Genomic DNA, 15661 nt, shown 5'->3' on the forward strand with positions numbered 1-15661 from the left:
TAGTGTTAACTTTTTGTAGTTGGGGTTTTTTTTTTTTTTTTTGCAGCAAGGGTTGAAAGGGGAGAGGCGGGTTGATGGAAGTGGGAAATGAGAGTTGGTAAGGAATGGTGTGTTGTGGATGTCTCTTATTTGAGAACACTGAGGTATGAAACTCGAGTGGGGGGGGTGGGGGTTGCGGGAGGGAGGGAAGAGATAGGAGGGGAGTATACTAGGATAGGGGGAGGGAATGTCGGTTTGAACACAGAGTTGGGGTTAGAATGGTCACAAAGCATGTCCCCAGGGCATACCAAGATAGGTTTGGGGGGAGGAGGGGGGGAGCACATGAGGGCAAGGGAGCACAGGGGGTTAAAACAATAAAAAAAGTTCACATTGCACTGGACCAAAAGTTGGGGAGTGAAAAGATTAAAAGGATTTATAGTATGTTGAGATGCACATATACAGCTTGGAAATATAAAGAAATGGAACTAGAGAAGGAACTTAGTGAAATAAGGAAGGGCGCACAAAAAGATAGACACTTTAGAGAGGGCGAATATGGTAGAAAGGCTAGGAACACCTTTAGTTATCTAGAACAGTCTTGTTTTCTTTTTTTTTTCTTTATTCTTTTTTGGTTTCCTGATGGCAGGGGCGGTATTTCTTTTTCGATTATTTTCCTTTTTTTTTTTTTTTTTTTTTTTTTCTTTTGTAGTTAAGTGTCGTCTAGTATCGTAGGTGTTAGTTCATGGAACGTTAGGAGTATGGGCGATCCCATTAAGAGAGCTATGGTATTTGCCGAGTTGGAGTCCCATGGCTCGGGATTGGTGTGCCTCCAGGAGACCCACCTGACCAATGAGACCAAATCATTAACTAGAAATAGTAAATTTCAGGCTCAGTTCCATTCAGTATACTCGTCTTATTCAAGGGGGGTTAGTATATTGGTCAAAAAAGGTATGACGTTTTTTTGTTGAGATGTCAAGATTGATACATTGGGCTGCTATGTGTTTTTATATTGCCTCATAGAGGGCTACCCATTCATTGTAGCCAATCTGTATATTCCTCCACCTTTCAAGCTGGAAATCCTATATCAATTATTGGAGTATGTGGAGGATAAAGCTGACGTCCCGACTATAATAGTGGGTGACTTTAAAATGGTCCTCGATGGTTGCCTAGATAGGTTTCCACCTAGGCCCAAGTTGACAGGAGTGTCTGGGGGTGGCTGGCTCAGTTCCTGGAGGAGGTTGGGTGGTGCGACCTTTGGAGAGTCCGAAACCCAGGGGCTCAGCGGTACTCTTGTTTTTCGGATTCGCACCACACACTTTCTAGGATTGACTTAGCGATAGGTAATGGGGTGGTGCAGTCCCTCATGGCCAAGATAGAATACCAGCAGAGGGGGATCTCAGACCACTCACCTCTAACGCTGAAGATAAAGTTACATGATAAATACATCCAGAGGGTTTGGGCGTTAAATCCGGCTTGGCTGGAGATTATGGGTGGAACAGAAGATATCTCTGGAAAATTAGAAGAGTACATTGGAAATAATCAGGGTACAGCGTCGGAGGGGGTGGTCTGGGATTCCCTAAAAGCATTTCTTAGGGGGGTGCTTATACAGCAGGTAGCGTGGGCCAAGAAACAATCAAAAGCGAACAGCGAGCAGATTAGAGAAGAGGTATTAAAATTGGAGAGGCAGTATGTTGAGAACCCAAACCCGTAAAATCAGGCGCTATGGTTAAAAAAGCAACAGGAGTACAGGATGGACACAATTAGAAAGGCCGAGAATAAGAGACTGTTCCAGAAGCAGAAGTGCTTTGGAGAGGGGGAAAGAGTGGGTCGAACATTGGCACTGTTGGTCAACACCAACTCTTCCTCCTCATCACTGCCTATGATTAGGACTCCTAATGGAGAAAATTCATTTGATCCTCAGAAAGTTAAGGAAGCATTTTTCAATTATTATAAGGATTTATATAAGTCACAGGGTAGGCTAGAACAAAAGGTAGAGGAAAGCTTCCTGGAGAATGCTCATCTGCCGACTCTCCCCGATACAGATAGGGCTGGTTTAGAATTCCCTATAACCCTTGAAGAATTAAAGCAAGCAGTAGCAGATATGCCTAATCAAAAATCTCCAGGCCTGCCTGACTGCCTTTGGAAGTCTATAAGCACTTCGGGGTGGTACTGCTCCCATTTCTTTTGAAAACATTGAATTGGGCAATTATAGAAGGAAGGCTGCCCTCCTCGATGTTAGAGGCCAATATAATATTGATACCGAAAGAAGTCTGGATTGGGAAGAAATGGTTTTTAAAAATAAATACCTTGTTTAGAGAACTAATCTGGAGGAAAGGGCAGGCAAGGATCAGCTTGCAGACACTACAGCGTCCTACCAGGGAGGGGGGACTGGCAGTGCCCCAACTATACAACTACTTCCTGGCTGCCCAGTTGCAGCATATAGGGGGATGTGAGACCCAGGGTTGGAGAGATACTAGCGGGGAAATTATGCTACAGAATAGTTCGCACAAGTCTCTGATAGAGGCATTGGAGGCCGGGTCACTACAGGACGGGCCTCCAACAAGTAGATTAGTAAATAAAGTTTGGCAGTCGACTAAACGGATTATGGACTATAGAGGGTTCACTGAATTCTCATTCATATGGCAAAATAAATTTTTGCATGAGCTGATGACCGTGGAAAAAAATAGGATTTGGGAACTCTATGGAATTAATAGGCTAGCTCAGTTATATGGAGATAATAAAACGCTAAAATCTTTTACTGAGCTTAGGACTGAATATGGAATCCCCCCAAAAAAATTCTATTATTACCTACAGGTTAGGCATGCCTTGGACAGCCAATTCAAGAATTGCCCGCCCGTGTGGTGCAAGGTTTCTCTCCTTGAAAGTATTGTCAGAACAAACAGCACCAAGGGTCTGATAGCAAAGGCATATGGGCAACTGGTTGAAAAGCTACTTGCCCCACAGTCGTCTATGGGAGTCAGAGCAAGATGGGAGGCAGATGTGGGGGAGATTGCGGATCACCAGTGGAAGAAGATTTTGGAGTATTGCCCGTTGGTGTCTGTCTCTCCATCACAGCAGGCCTCGCACCTCCTCCTGCTACATAGAGCCTACTATACCCCAAAAAGACTACATAAATTTGGTAATAGGCTAGATGATAAATGCCCCAGGTGCCTGGACACAGGAGATCTTATCCATATGATGTGGAGATGCCCAAAACTAGCAAGGTATTGGAGAGAGATAATAAAGACCATAGAAATTAGGTGGAAAATCAAATTAGCTTTGGAGGCCAGGGTATGTATTCTTGGCCTGATAAGCGAGAATATAGGGTGTACTAGTATCAATATTGCCGTGCGGAGGTGCCTCTACCAGGCAAGGAAGCTGATGGCCCAGTCCTGGCTTTCTGCTATACCCCCAACTCCGGAAGACTGGATTGAAGTGATGAACTAGTTGGTGTGGATAGAAAAGACAAGGAAGCTATGGTAAATTCGTAAAGATATGGAGCCCATGGTTAGACTGGTTGGGTATTTCCCCTTGAAAGTTGGAGGAAATTAGACGATAAACCATACAGATGTGAACGTGGGAACATAGAGGAATGGGGGTGGGTGGAAATAGATCAGGGAATATACTAGTTAGATTGAAAATACTCCCGGTCATTTCTATTATTTGGGGGAGGAGGGGGGAGGGTAATTTTGGGTGGGTTAAGGGCGGGAGGGGGGTGGGTAGACTGAGTATAGGGGTGGGGAGGGTTGGGGAACTGAGGGAAAAAAAGGGTGAAAAATTAATGTAATTGGGATCTATATTTAGCCGTGGCGGTGCTTACTGGTTAATAATTTATATAATGTGTGTAAAATTGTCTGTATCGGTATGTGTGTTTTGTACTAAAATTGGTTAAGAAAAAGTATAAAACTAGAAGAGGAAAAACATATACCACAATGATGTGAAATCGTGATGGCGACAGTTAATGAACGTTAATCTGATTCTGCCCTCTAGTGGTGTTGGCTGATGTGGTAAAAAAAAAAAAAGAAAAAAAAAAGGGAGTTTAACAAGACACGTGGCCACTCATTAAAATTAGAAGAAAAGAGGTTTAACCTTAAACTATGTAGAGCGTTCTTTACTATAAGAGCGGCAAGGATGTGGAATTCTCTTCCGCAGGTGGTGGTCTCAGCGGGGAGCATCGATAGTTTCCAAAAACTATTAGATAAGCACCTGAATGAACAAGATATAAATACATACAAGGATATAAAATGTAATACTGACATATAATCACACACATAGGTTGGACTTGATGGACTTGTGTCTTTTTTCAACCTCACCTTCTATGTAACTATGTAACTACTAAACGTAGATCTCAAAATCTTTTCTAAAATTTTAGCTAATCAATTATTATCACACATGACCTCCCTGATTAATAAAGATCAAGTAGGCTTAATACAAGGAAGCGAAGCCAGAGACAATACCCTGAAAGCCTTAAACCTACATTATTGGATGACCAAAACCAATCAGAAAGGATTCTTTTTGTCCTTAGATGCAGAGAAGGCATTTGATAGAGTGGCCTGGGACTATATGAAAGCAGTTTTGGAAAAAATAGGCTTAGGACAGAAAATGTAAAAAAGAGGGAAACCTTGCGCCAAAAAATACTCAAATCCTACTTTATACAAAAAGCTTCTCCCCAAAAAACAGTGAACAAACCACTGTGCAAGTGGACAAAGAAGTGATAGTGGGTGCTACACATAAAAAATTATACTGAAAGAACCCTATTAAGACCATATAACATGGAAAAATTGAACATGTGCATACAAATAAACCATAAACTTCACAACAAGGATTAAAGTGAACTGGTGCTTAAAATGCAATATATGAACTTATATATAGTGTAAAAAAATTAATTGAAAACAATATGTCGAAATTATGCAATGTCCATAGCATTCAATGCTATATCTTGATTGATGGACCAAAGCCAAAAATACACAAAGGGGAATTCCTTCACCGTATATCTTTAGGGACCACCCAAAAGTGCTCAAAATTAAGAACTGCTCACCAGATGGTTGTGACCTCTTTAATCAAAAAAAGGTCTAATGTGCTTTTGGGAAATCCTGGGATTGGATACCCTGGGTTACCAAAATGGATCTTCAGTGACAAGACCTCTTCTCCACCAATATTCCCATATGGAAAAGACAAAGGACAACTACATAGTGCAATACTGCATTTTATTTTTAAGACTTTATAAAACATATAGGATGTTTGCTTACATTCATGGGTGCCCAACCCAGCACTAGCAATCACCTGCAAAACTATATGAGGGAACCGCTTGCTCCTGGTCTCACATCCTATACTGGCGTGCGTTCCACTCGTGGGTATGGAGAAACCGGAAGCTGGGATCCGGAAGTGACGTGATCAGAAGCGCCTCGAAGTACGTTTCGTAATCAATACATCGGCAGGATGATGTATTAATTACAAAACGTACGTCGAGTCGCTTCCGGTCATGTCACTTCCGGATCCCAGTGTCCAGTTTCTCCATACCCACGAGTGGAACACACGTCAGTATAGGACGTGCGTCCTATACTGGTGCGTCCACATGCTCATGCCAACCAAGTGAATAAAATAATAGTAAAATGCTGCGCTATCCAAACATAATCATATAACCATCACATTCAGAATTGACATAGTTATCTACAAAAGGTGTTTATGAAATGTTGCAATCCCACATAACTACCTACTGTACAAAAATAGCAATCCCATGCAATTTAGACATTGCACTCCTATGCGATATTTCCAATGTCAATCCTTTGCGATTAAAAAATTTGCTTTTTGCAATCCTATGCTATATAATAACAGTGACAACCTATGTGCCTGTATACCATTCAATATAAAGTGCATTCACATTGATGAACCAATACAAATAACAAATAACAAAGTATCATGCCTAAAGTGCTCTTGTGCAAACATATTCATGCATTAATGTGCCTTGAAAGGAACGCAGCATAAAAGTCCATTCCAATTTACCTCTTTCTTGTAATTCTCATTATAGATAGTAAAACAACAGGTGCTCATGTCCACTCTTGTGCCGCCCCTTTGGCGTATGCGTTCACCTTAGAGCGTGTGACCTCGCACCTAAGCTTGGTCAAAACACGCTTTTAAACCACCTCTGGGTTTGTTATCAGCATTCAGATCCTTGGCTGGTTGCTTGCAAATGTATCCATATAGAAAACAGAGGAAACTAAATAGAGTGATACCGTTTATAAAATTTATTAAAAATATATCAAACTTCCCCAAGCCAGAAAAAACAAGAACGCTGTCCTGATGTGTCCTCTCCTTTACTGAGACCAATCCGCCGTCTCTTACTCCATCCTGTCCCCTCCCCAATGTGTGTCGATACCGGGAAATGACGTATCTTCCTTATTACAGGCGCAAGTTCTGGATTTATCTGGTGAGTTTGTGACCATAGAGGAGATTATGCATGCGGTGTAGTGATGGGATTCTAATTTGGAAGACACAACATTCATGAACGATCCCCATAGATCTTAATTTGATCGATCTTGGACAATTGAACAATCACTTTATCTGCTCATTGCAGAATATTTAAGCGCTGCTAATGTTATAGCTTGTCTGTAGCATATGTTTGATCATATTAGGAGTATGTACCTAAACTGGGTAATTTTAAAAAGCCTGACCTGACGCAAACACTTAATTTATTGAATGATTAATTGAAACACCTCATTTTAATAATTCATTGTTAAAGATATCACTTTCCCAGATGACAGACGATCACAGCCTAGCATATATGACCCATTTGTTATAAAGTTACAAGTAAACAAACATAAGCTGTTGTGTTTTTATATTGTGAATAAAGGTGCTGAAAGATATTATGTCTCCTGAATTGGCCACCTATTATCTATGGGGAACCTCCGGAGAATTGTTCAGGGGGAGAAAACATAGGCTAAGTCTGCAAGATACCTTCCCCACCTCTTCCCATTGGTTATACATGAATGATTGCACAATGAGAATGTTCGTGCTTAGGATAAGTGTCATAACATCCAGATGGGTTAAGGTGGCCAGATTGTGCCTTCACGTCTGACCCCAATCTTGTGGCATCAGCTACTCTGAATGATGAAAATCAGATCATGTGTGAGGTGACATTCATGTAGAAAAACCCTAAGAGGGTCACAAACTTTATAATATTTACTTTTACTGCAGTAAGGAGAATGTTTTTTTTTGTTTTTTTTTACAAAAAATGCATTTTATGGTGTTATCTCTATCCTTTAAACTGAAGATAGTACATAAGCTGTTCTTATCAATAGTGTATGTCTGATTTAGATTATCACAGACTTGTGTCACCAACTTACTTGAAATCAGGAAGATTATAGGTAAGGCATAAATACAGTTTGTTAAAAGAACATCATGATACAATCTCCTTGTCTTCTTTAGTAAATGGAAACAGCGTGTTCTTTCTTCAGGCTAAAGACATTCTCCTGTCAAAGTGGTAGCTTGGAGAGCAGTTTACAATTAATCAAATATCTAAGACAACATCTGGCTTTGATTTATGGGCATGTCCAGAAACATCTCCAGGTGACTATTAAACTATACTGATGACTTCAATAAAGGGATCAAATCAATGACTGAGAACTGTATGCCAATTTTTTCTTGTTAACAGAGAAACAGTTATATTGCCCGAAAAATATAGAGTGCAAAAGAGTTATTAGAGCTGGACCTTTGTGTTATTCCTAATTTCTAACTGATATTTCTAGCAGTATATTGTATCAGTAATTAGAATCAAATCTTACAAATAAGGCATTCAAGTGTACCTCTCCAGAAAAATAAAAACTCCTGCAATGATACAGCTTGAATAAAAGCTGCATCATAGTTATAGTCACTGTTAACCATATCCCCATCAACAGACAGAAGTCCTTTGTGTTTATGAGTGTAGCACCCTCTAGTAGTGTGCTAGAGAGGTTAGGGAAATTTAAGCAGGCCTGGCTGGTTGCTAGGCCTATTTGTTTTCATTCTGGGTTGGGAGTGGCTTAGAGTAGTGCTGGGTAACTCACAGGTGACATCACTAGGACCCCCTACTTCTTTCTAGAAGGTACTAGGACTTTCTGGAAAGAGAGGCTGGAAGGGAGGTGGAGCCACCTGGGGTGTTTTGGGGAGCCCTGACCAATCCCCAACTTTGATTGGCAGGGGGCATGCCTCCTCAAATACTCAGGGTCAGCCCAGCTGGGGAGGAGTTGTCAGGTGGAAGAGCTGGTGTGAGAGAGTGCTGAGGCTGTCAGGGCCTTAGAGGGAGCTCCCCAGTCTGGGGGGGTGATCCAAGGCCTCGGCTTGGGTGCAGTCGGGACCACTTTCATGAACACGTGAAAAGGTCCTGCATTGGCGGCACGAGAGAGAGCAAAGGAGAGGACAGCGGGAGAGTGCACTGCTGAGAGACTCCAGGAAGGACAACTGGTCGCAGCCAGGAGGGCTGGTCAGTGAGGTACGCCTGGGAGGACTGGGAGCTTGCAGTCAAAGATGGGTGCAGAACGAGAAGAGTGGGCAGTGGAAAGAGGCAGCTGCAGCCAGGAGGTCTGGCAGGGCCTGAAATGGGCTTACTGGGATCAGTAGCCGTAGTGATGACAGCTAGCACAAGGACTTTCTTCTACACTATAGGGGCCTACTTGCAAAGGAGTGATTACTAAGGCCTGGCTGAGCAAGTGTCAGGCTCAACCAACAATATGTGCTAGCTGATCCTGGGAACCAAGTGATGTGCTGGAGGTGACTAGAGTAACAGTCTGCAGCAAGTGATGTGCTGGAGGTGACTAAAGTAACAGTCTGCAGCAAGTGATGTGCTGGAGGAGTGAGGAGTGATAGGCTTCAAGCAAGTGATGTGCAGGAGGAAGCTGAAAGAAGTATGTACAGGGGAGTGTACATAGTTGTCCCAAAACCAATTGCTGATTGTCCGTGCTGGGCATCCCCCTATCTCCCATACCTCCCAAATTATTCCCCTCCATAAAATACAAAAAATACAAAGTTCACTGACTGCTTTATGTCTCGGAGTGTCTTAGAGTGAATGCAGGGCAGGGCAGGGTGACAGACAAACTACAACACTTAGCAGCCCCTGCGAGGGTACTGCTACATATCGTAAATATCTGTTTGTCTTCCATGGTGCTGTACATGTGATCAGCTATGACACCAGCTATTTGATGGCTTGACAGTTTGTTTGAGAGCTAACATAGGCACACTAGTATGCTTATGTTAATTTTCAACTCAAAGTATGCTTATGAATGCCTTGAATGTGACTTTTCTTAAAGATCAAGTCCTTCCCTACAGGTGGTTTTTCAGATTTTAAATGAGTTTGTCACATATTCAGGTTTAAGAGTTAAGTTCTCAAAATCTAGCATCCTGCCTCTGGATAATGGAATTAGGGCAGTGGTGGATAGCAATTTGCTGATTTGTTAGGTGTCTCAACTGGCCTATCTTGGTGTACAAATTACAGCTAATGTCTCAGATTATATGACCTAAAACTTAGTTCCCTTAATCTTTCCTGAAGCGTAAAATTAAAACATGGAAAAATGTACCCTTGTCACTGTTGGGCAAAGTTAATCTTTCTCTACAATGCAACATTCATATTTTAAGAAATTCATTGTTTATTCAGTTCCTTTCTTGAGAGATGAAGGGGATAAAGGCCCTTCAAGAACCCCGGGGACAAGGTGTATTTGGCCACAGTGCTTGAAGCTGCATTTTTGAGATCCTATGAAAGCCTGGAATTCTTGGTTCCCAGAGGGACTCATTTTCGCTCTTACTGGTTCCATCAAAACCACTATCAAGGCCTGGGGGCAGATTCAAGCAATTATGCATCCAAGGGTACCTTGTATTCCTCCCTCTTCGCCCTTTGGCAGAATACCTGTCTCACACAGTTTGCTTCTTTAACTGAACCAGAAATTTGGGCCATTAAACATCTTAACGTGTTAAAGGACATATTAGGGGAGGGTAGATTATTAACCTTTGATGAACTCAAATCCCAGTTCACTCTTCCTAAATATTACCTTTTTAGATATCCACAGGTGTGCCATGCATTTTATGTCACAGTTTGGTTCACTTAGTATAGAGACTCTGCCTTCTACCATTGAACAGTTGCTCACTGATGACTCACTAGATAAACCTTTCTCAAGGGTCTGTAAAGAATTATTCCTGATGGTTCTGCCCTCAGTGAGTTATTGCAAGGAAAAGTGGGTAGAAGATTTGTAGTGAGTGAGTGGGAGGGTATGTGGAACTCCAATTAAACATTTAGTCTCTGACAGAGCCTAAATGTTAATTCCTTCCCAGAATATATTTAACACCTGCCAAATTAACCAAAATATTTGACTCCCTTTCATCTGAATGTTGATGAAAGGGCCACTTTTAGTCACTTTTTTTGGATTTGGTCATTAATCAAGCAATTTTGGTTTGAGGTATCTCAATGCATAACTGGTATTTTAGCCTTGACTATCCCCTTGACTATTTATGCTTGTTTATTAGGATTGGTGGAGGGATTGCCGTTACTATGGTGCATAGAACATTACTCAGAATCTTATTACACTATGCATGTAAGGCAAATATACAACATTGGAAAAAAACAGCTGCCCCTACACTGGCCTTCTGGAAGGTGATGGTCAACTCTATGATAGCATTTTATAAGGCTACTTATTAAAAAAAGGATGTCTAAAAAATGTATAAGATCTGGCAGTGTTGGTTAACTGTTAGACAGGATAATTTGGTTGGTTGCAGGCTGGTTGGTAAGTTGAGCTGGGAATTCTCTTTGGTTTTGTTTGCCATGCGTCACCCTTCCATGTGCTCCTCGCTGCGAAGGCCAGTTATAGGTGGGGGCAGTGGCCATTTGTTTGTGCTGTTGGAATACTGGTGAGGGAACACCTTTGCTGCCATTGTGCTATATGCTGGGTGTCCAGTGCGCCCCTGTGCCTTTAAGAAAGGGTGGGCTCCCTCCATCTATTCATTATTAGGCATGTTCTTCTACTATGGAGGCTCTCAAAACTTTATAGAGTTAGGACTGCAGATAATACTGGGGTGCCGTGAAGTGGCACTGCAGCTTACACATGCAATTGCAAATGTGTGGAAACTAAACCCCTGTTTTTACTGCAAACTGTTAGACAGGACGATTCGGTTGGTTGAAGGCTGGTTGGTAAGTTGAGTTGGGAATTTTCTTTGGTTTTGTTTGACAAGTGTTGGTTATCTACCCTGTTTTTTTTTTTACTCAACCTCCAACATACTGAAGATAAAGCATGTGTTGATGTTACTGATCCCTTCTGTCTTGATTCTACCTACTCCCTGCTTTGGGTCATATGTGATCACTGTAGCCTCTGATGCTAATCTGTTGGGTCTTGATATCATCTCGATCCTCGACAATGTCTCTAGGGCCAGGGTGTCAGGGGACATAAATTGTATATCTCTTGATATTGTCTATTACTGCCAGCATGAGGAATAATTTAATTTGGAATGGCTCTGCATGGTGGAGTAGGGGGTGGGAGAGAGTGGGAAATAAGGCCCTGCATGGCTAGATTGTGCACTACTCTGAAGAGATTTTTTTTGGTGCATTACTTCTGTGTGTGCTTTTCTAAATTGTGTGATTTTTAAAGTGATATTAAAGGTTGGATTTTTTTAATTAAAATATTAAACATACTTACTGTACCTGCTCTATACAATGGTTTTGCACAGTGCAGCCCTGATCCCCCTCTTCTTGGATCCCCTGCCAGCATTCATGGCTCCTCCTCTTCTCTGAGTGCCCCCATAAAAAGCAGCTTACCCCCCCACCCCCTCCTTACTGGTTCTGATTGACAGCAGGGGGACAGCAGCGTGACCAATTCTCTCATATGCCTTTGCTGCGTGAGATCCAGGAGAATAATCCTGATGATTTCAGGAACGTTCTCAGGATGACGGACCCATTTTCACCATCTGTTGGCTTTGCTGTCCCCTTATATTATGAAGCAGGACACCTGCATGCGGCAAGCCATCACTCTGGAGCAGAGGCTAGTCGCCACATTGCGGTACTTGGCGACAGGGAGAAGTCTACAGGACCTTAAGTTCTGGACTGGCATCTCCCCCCAGGCTCTGGGGATCATTATCCCAAAGACCTGTTCTGCCATCATTCAGGTCCTGCGGAAGGACTATATTAGGGTAACTTTTCTCCTTTAACATCACATTCTATGTATTTAATGTATGCTAATGTATTGTATTTCTTTCATTATTCCCTAATTACCATGATTGTAATATGCTGTGAATGTCCCCTTTATGCCCATGCTTGCTTTAAGCTTTTAATGCTCCTTTTTTGCCCTTCATGCATATTTGCCTTCATTAACCTCCCCAGCATGCTATCCTGGGCCCATATACACCTATAGCCTAGTCACTTAACAATGTATTTTGTCAGCTATATTGTAGTGCTTTACCCTAAACACCCCCTAAAATGTGTCCAAATGTTATTGTTGTCCTTAAATTCAGGCAGAGTGCCAGAGGCTTTTTTTTTGGGTCCCAAACTCAGCTCGAACCCCCCCCCCTAAAATTTTTATAATGGGCCATCAGAGGGGGGTGAGGAATCTGATAAGTGGACCTTATATTTTTGTCTTTAAATAATCCTTAAAATAAATATTATACTGATGTTGGGCAAGAATGTTTTTGTGTAATCTGCTTGTAATGTTATGTGCAAAAGTACTAATATTTTTTTTTTTTTCTGGTTTGACTCCACAGTTTCCTTCAACGCCACAGGAATGGCAGACTGTGGCCTCCCATTTTGCCGACCGTTGGGACTTTCCCAACTGTGGAGGGGCTATAGATGGGAAGCACGTCCACATCGTGCCAACACCCCTTTCGGGGTCTTACTATTACAATTATAAGGGTTTTAATAGTATAGTGTTGATGGCAGTGGTGTCGGCACAATATGAGTTCCTCTATGTGGACGTGGGGAAGAATGGCCGGATGTCGGATGGAGGAGTCTTCGCCCAGACGGAGTTTTCCTGACGTTTCTAGACTGGTGGCCTGGCATTGCCACCTGCTGCGGACAACGTTGAAGGACTCCCATTAGTCTTTATTGCTGATGAAGCATTTGGTCTGGGCGAGCACCTGATGAGGCCATTCCCCCAGAGGACCCTCACCCCGGAGAGGAGGGTTTTTAACTACCGGCTGGCCAGAGCCCGAAGAGTCGTTGAGAATGCCTTCGGGATAATGTCCAGCTGGTTCCGCCTGTTTCTGACAGCGATACATTTGGCGGACTACAAAATTAACCACATCATATTATCCTGCTGCATATTGCACAATTTTTTACAAAAAATGCCCAAAATTATCTTGCCTCAGTTGGGCCTTTGGTATAAACAGGCATGTTTCAAAACATAACATACACAACTCTGGAACTTACAAAGTTCAACGTAGAAAAAACTGAAGGCAATATCAGACATTATAGTATGTCCAAAATGTGTTGATCTTGCCTTCATCAGATGGGGTGATGTCACCCCTGTAAAAGCCAAATTTTGAAGATGCACACAAATTGGAAGTAAAAATGGGGATTTCCCTCCTGATCCCATGCCTAATGTCAACATGTGCTATCTCCCATCATGGGGGATCAATGGACGTGTTTTGGGGGTGCAACCCCTTCCTCTCACCTACTAGAATTACGAGGAAGGGGTTGCACCCACAAAACACATACATTGATGTCCCCTGATGGCAGATAGCACATGTTGACACACCGTGTGCATCTTCAAAATTTGGCTTTTAAAATGTATAAAAAATATTTTTGTTTAGTCCAAAAAAAGTTAAAATGGTGGCATTTTGAAGATATTTAGATTCTCCCCAACACATCAATCACGTTCTTCATTTGTTGTTCAAGTACATTGCGTTTATCCCTTATGCCGCGTACACACGGTCGGACTTTTCGTCTACAAAAGTCCAACGGACGCTGACGGACTAAAGCTGGCTGGTAATCCGATCGTGTGTGGGCTTCTCCGGACTTTCAACGGACTTTTTTAGCCTCAAATCCGACGGACTTTAGATTTGAAGCATGCTTCAAATCTTTACGTCGTAACTACGACGGACCCCGAAGTCCGCTCGTCTGTATGCTAGTCCGACGGACAAAAAAACGACGCATGCTCATAAGCAAAAACTAAACGGAAGCACTCGGTCTAGTAAAACTAGTGTTCGTATTGTAGGTAGCACATTCATCACGCTGCAAAATCTGTGATCGTTGAATGCAGCGCATTTTATTTCTTCTTTACGAAGGCTCTAAAGAACGAAGGTGTTTTGCTGTTCATAATCAGAGTTCTCCCAAACTGATTTCTGGATTCTTTTTCTCTTTGATCTCATGAATGATATAGTATGCATTTTAAAAACAATGTTTCCATACTAATAATACTTTTTCCCCTTTTTTTTTTTTTTTTTTTAGGTTTGTAAAGTTACCACAAAGAACCCATTATTCTGTTTTTTTTTTATAGTGATTATTTTTTAGTTTTTAGATAAAGTTAACCCAAAGCACCGTTTTTGGTTATGTAAATTTTTTTATTTTCAAGACTTACCACTTGAACATTATTAACATTAGTAATGTATTTTTGGTGTGTTTTTTCCAAACTCAATGAGATTGTTGTCCCTTGTTAATTTAACATTGTGTGTAAAATCAATGATTTCAAAGAAAACACATAAAGTCTTTTGCTAAACTCAAAAAAAGATCCATTTATTCATGGTCAAAATAAAATAAAGAGGAAGTCAACGCTGGAAAAAGTCGGTGTACCAGAAAATTGGGATCTTGCGGAGTCCATATAAGAGGGAGCACAATCTGGTCCAAGAATCCCAGAGATCAACAGCACCAGCAGATGATCTAGATGTCCCCAGACTGTGGTCCTACAACAGCCTGCGTCTTCTGTCAGACCAGACTGAACCCAGGTCATCACTTTCTTCTCTTCCCTGCAGCCTTTCCTCCACGCTGCCCTGCAGCCTTCCCTGTAGCCTTCTTTTGAGGCTGTGGCTCTGGTGTTTCAGTTGTGGCAGGAGGAGGAGGAGGAGGAGGAGGAGGAGGAGGAGGGGGGGCTGCCTCATGTAGTTGGGTGTTTTGTGTTAGCGTGCCCTGCAGCCCCTTATGGATTGTTTCCCCAAATAGGCGCTCACAAATGAGGCGCTGCTCCCAATCCATCTGAAGAAGCCTGCTGGCTAAGTAGCAGCCATAGGATTCTTCCGCTTCGGGGGGGCTCCTTAAAAAACGGGTGGCCTCTTGCATGAGGCGCAGGGATGCGTCCTGTGTGACCATCCCCTTCCTGGCCCTTTTTTTGGGAAGGTGGAGGGGAGGCACTTGGGATTCGGTCAGGCTCCTACTGGGCCCAGCCACCTCACTTGGCCCAGCCACCTCACTTGGCCCAGCCACCTCACTGGGAGCAGCCACCTCACTGGGAGCAGCCACCTCCTGCCTGACACTGGGCCCAGCCTCCTCCAGGATGATGGTGAATCCGGCCTCCTCCAGGCTGTCCATGGGCCCGGTCTCCTCCTGCCTGCCACTTTCCCCACATTCCTCCTGGATGGACTCATCCTGTGTATAAAAAAAGGACAATAGTTTGAGTATATTTTTTTGGGTTCATCAATGACACACAGTTTGCTTCTCATGAATAGCAAATTCAATGTGAATACATCTCTTTAATAAAAGAGTCTAATCAGACACCCTAATTATTTCAAGCAGGTGCCAAACATATTT

Source organism: Aquarana catesbeiana, linkage group LG01, assembly GCF_042186555.1.
Source record: "Aquarana catesbeiana isolate 2022-GZ linkage group LG01, ASM4218655v1, whole genome shotgun sequence".
Taxonomy (NCBI): domain Eukaryota; kingdom Metazoa; phylum Chordata; class Amphibia; order Anura; family Ranidae; genus Aquarana; species Aquarana catesbeiana.